The sequence below is a fragment of the Chinchilla lanigera genome, unplaced genomic scaffold (genome assembly GCF_000276665.1).
Source record: "Chinchilla lanigera isolate Chin_1 unplaced genomic scaffold, ChiLan1.0 scaffold00216, whole genome shotgun sequence".
In the NCBI taxonomy this organism is placed as follows: domain Eukaryota; kingdom Metazoa; phylum Chordata; class Mammalia; order Rodentia; family Chinchillidae; genus Chinchilla; species Chinchilla lanigera.
Window position 1 is genome coordinate 162933 of NW_004955617.1, and position 4522 is coordinate 167454.

Sequence of the window (4522 nt, forward strand, 5' to 3'; positions counted from 1 at the left end):
GATATCGATCCAGTGGAAAATCACAAGGTGGGTATGAGGTGGAACCAATAAGGTTACAACAGGTATAGTTGCTTAGGTAATATTGATTAAGTGAGAATCAACTTGGGAAGCAAGTCACATAGCAAGTGCATATGGAATGGACAAGGACTTTCCTGGAAGGGGTGGCTTACGGAGCTTTCGGTCCCCCACCCAAAGTGATTGATGCCTATTTAGAATATCAGTCCCTGCTGGTCATCCCTAGGGGAAGTATGTGAGTATAGACTTCCTCTCTTCCTTGAACCCTGGCCTTCAGTGGAAGTGCCTCTGGCCACAGTTGTCTTCTGCACTGACCTTGCCTGGGCCCAGCCCTGTCTGACTGCCTATAATATTTCCAAGTAATTTAGCTATCTATAATAAAAGGGCAGCACAAAGAGATTGTGGCAAAAGAACAGTTCTATGTCTTGATTGTGTGTGTATAAATCATAAATCTATACACAGTATAAAATTTAGCAGGGAGATTAAAAATGGCAGAGGAAAGTCTGTCAGCAAAACACAGCCTGCTTGAGAGCTGGAGTCAAGAAACCTGGAAAAGAACCACTCAGTGAAGAAAAAAAGAAATAGAGCCCTGGGAATTAAGAAGGCCAACAGAAAAACTACAAACCACAGAAAAACTGAAGACAAGGCGGAGAAAAGAATGAAGTACTTGGGAACACTAGCCCTGACTCCCAGGGAGGAGGTCCTGTCTCTGCAAATGCAGGTTCAGCCTGGAGAGTGTCAGCAGCCCCAGGGAGAAACAGCAGATTGCAGCACTACCCCCAAGAAAAGTGTGGCATGGTAAGCTGCAAATACAGATGGGGTTTTACTCTGGAAGTGGCTCCTTCTGCATAGCAGACTAGAGCTGGAGATGAAATCCACTGCAGCATTTGCCGTACTTGGGAGGGATATACAATAATCAGAAGCCATTTTGGGAAGGGGATTAATATTTAAGACTGAGCTACTCCAGTAATCAGAAGTCAGAGAACAACTACACTTCAGGTTTATTGGGGCCGCCCTATTGTAGTTAGTTATAATATTATAGGCAGTTAGACAGGGCCAGGGCCTCAGCACAGCAGACAGTTAAGACCAGAAGCACATTCACTGAAGGCCAGGCTGCAAGAAAAAAAGGAAGACTACACTCACATACTTCCCCTGGGGATGACCAGCAGTAACTGACATTTGAAATAGACATCAGACATCTTGGGGTGGAGGGCCAAACCTCCTTAACCCACCCCTTCCCAAAAGTCCTTATGCATCCTATGTGCACCTGCTATGTGACTTGCTTCCCAAGTTGATCCCCACTTAATCAATATTACCTAAGTAACTATACTTGTTGTAATCTCATTGGTTAACCATAGTTTTGTCCCACTTCACACCCACCTTATGATTTTCCATTGGATCGATATTACCTAAGCTACTATACTTGTAATCTTATTAGTTGACTATAGTTTTGTCCCACCTCAAACCTCCTCACTTTGTGGTGTTGCTCAATAAAACACCCTTGAGAAGCAGGGTTGGTGGGCAACCCATTTTCCAGGCCCCCTTCTGTCTCTCTTAGACAGAAGCAATCTTTCTCTCAATAAATTCTTCCTACTTTTGTTTGTTTTTGTTTTTTTTGAGACAGGGTCTCACTATGCAGTTCAGGCTGGCCTTGAGCTCACTTTGTAGCCCAGACTGGTCTCGAACTTGCAGTGATCCTCCTGCCTCAGCCTCCTGAGTGGTAGGATTACAGGCGTGCACCACCACACCCGGCTCTCTTCCTATTTTTAACTTCTGTTGTTCCTAGAATTTATTCCTTGATTTTAGAGAACATGTTATTGGCATTTTGGACATCTAGCAGATTGGGAGTCAAATATTTCCCTTATATTATTTGGAGGTCTATATATCATCCCTATAAGGATGACATGAGGCAGAGACCACTCATCAGGCTTATGGGAAAGCAGTGAGGCATATGGTTTAATACCTGGGTACGGGTGGGCAGTGGGTGATAAGGTTGCCTGTAGGGAACAAAGAGAAGTGGACCTTTTTTTATAGGGCTTGAAAGAAGGCAAGGAACATTTGGTAGGAGGATCTTAGTAAACATCAGTGCTCAAAGTTCCCTGGACGTCTTCTGCCTCCATGGGCAAAGTCCTTGAGGCATCTGGTATGAATGCTTGGGTGTCTTTAGATGTCCTGGTGCTTGCAAGAGTCCATGTTCCATTTTATCTCCTTAAAGACAACCTGTGTTTGTTGAGGACAGTCCCAGTGTTGAGCTAAGAACAGTGCCCCTACTGGCAGACAAGTTAGGTACTTGGAGAGTCATGTCCAAATTGAGTCTTATGCCTCTTCCACAGGAGGCCTACATGCCACCATTGCTGCCACCACCATGTCTCTAGGGATCCCTGAGAAGTTCCAGCACATTTTGGGAGTACTCAACACCAACATCAACACCAACCACCAACACCAACCACCAACATCAGCATCAATGCCAAAATAGCCTTTGCCATCACTGCCATTAAGGTTATAGGGTGAAGATACACACATGTGGTGTTGAGGAAAGCAGCTGTCAACCTCACCAAGAGGGCCGGAGAGCTCACTGAGGATGAGGTGGAGTGTGTGATCACAGTACAAGATCCCACATTGGTTCCTGAACAGACAGAAGGATGTACAGGATGGTAAGTACAGCTAGGTTCTGGCCATCTGTCTGGACAACAAGCTCCGAGCAGACCTGGAGCAACTGAAGATCAGAGCCCACAAGAGGCTGCTCCACTTCTGGGACCTTCAAGTCCGAGGCCAGCACACCAAGACCACTGGACGCTGCGGCTGCACTGTGGGTGTGTCCAAGAAGAAATGAGGCTATAGGCCTTCTCCATTAATAAGGAAAACAAAGTGAACCTTACAATCTCTGTATCAACCCTACCACAGTAACTGGGTGGCAATGGCCACAAGAGAGTTGCAGAGCTGAGTGTGGTGGCACACACGTGTAATCCCAACACTCGGGAGGCTGAGGCAGGAGGATCATTGCAAATGTGAGCCCAACCTGGGCTACAAAGTGAGCTCAATGCCAGCTTGAATTGCATAGTGAGACCCTGTCTCAAAAAGACCAAAAAGAAAAAAAAAAGGTTGCAGAGAAGGGGTGGGCTAGTTCAAGCAGTGGTGTGCTCAGATTGTGAAGAACAAAGTGGTTCCCCCCGCACCCCGGTAAGAAGCCAGGCTAGTCATTTTTCTGAGGAGTGTGAGGGGTACTAGCATTAAGTCTATGGACTGCCTCCCCACTACTCACTGCTGATTTCTAGCACAGAGCTCAGTGGTCCATTTGCTCTTCCCATCTCCCAGCATGATCAGAGATAAACCCCAACTTGGACAATTGCCACATCATGGGATGCATGTGCAAGAGGAGCCTCTGGAGCAAAGATACCTCATAAACCCACAGAACATAAGGCTACTCAGAGACAGCAATGACTTTGGGCACAAACACTGAGCCATTGGAGTGAATGGCTAGAACAGACAACCCACCACTGAATAACCACACCCAGCAGGAAAGGTGGGGCAGGAGTCAGAATCCACATGTTACAAAGGGCAGGGAAATGAGATAGGCCCTAGTTGTGACTCACTACCCCCCATATCTTGATTCCAATACCACAGCCCCTGGAAAGAAACCACTCACCCAAACACATGGAAGAATTTTTTAGACTCTTTTTGTTGTTGTTGTTTTATCAGTTTTTGTTTCTTTTGCCCTTTGTTTTTATTTTGTTTCTATTTTTCCATTAATTTTACTTAATTCACTTTCTTTTATTCCTTAGCTATTTTATCTCTTTTCACTTCTCATTTTCCTTTTCTTTTGCAAATTTTACTTTTCATTTTTTTCTCTGCCCCATCTCCTCCATTTTTATTATTTTACTATCAAGCTTTATTAAGTTTTAGCTATTCAGTTGACTGTATGTTATTATGGCATAATTTTCTTCTTCTGTAAATGGTGATATACTTGTTGCTTCTAGTGGATATTTACTGTACGCCAATATCTGGTTTGTATTTCTGTCTGTATTATTATTATAGAGCTCTTTTGTATTTTTAAGGATGGTATGGTTGTACCTGTTATTGGTTCTTATGGTATGTCAATGGCCAGTTAGACTTTGACTCTATTATCATTGCTGATTTCTTTTTTTTTTTTTTTTTTTTTTTTTTTGTCTTTTTGAGGCAAGGTCTCACTATGCAGTTCAGGCTGGCCTTGAGCTCACTTTGTAGCCCAGGTGTTGAACCCACAACAATCCTCCTGCCTCAGCTTCCTGAGTGCTGGGATTACAGGGGTGCACTACCATGCCCAGCTCCTTCTTTTCTATTATTAATGGGGGCATAATAATTTTTAACTAAACTGTGTGCCAATATCTGGTTTACCTTGTGTCATCAACATTACTATAGTTTTTTTTCTCCTCTCTGCATGGTGTTGAGGATCCAGGCCCCAGAAGAAGGTTAGACACTAAGAAGACAGAGTAGGATGAAGGGGGGTATGAACACTAAAGCATAGCCC

The 4522-nt window shown here is 44.2% G+C and overlaps 1 pseudogene; it reads left to right on the forward strand.

Annotated features, from left to right (window-relative positions):
• Positions 1–2380: 2380 nt before the first annotated feature.
• On the forward strand, positions 2381–2848 carry LOC102008170 (annotated as a pseudogene).
• The last annotated feature ends 1674 nt before the right edge of the window (positions 2849–4522 follow it).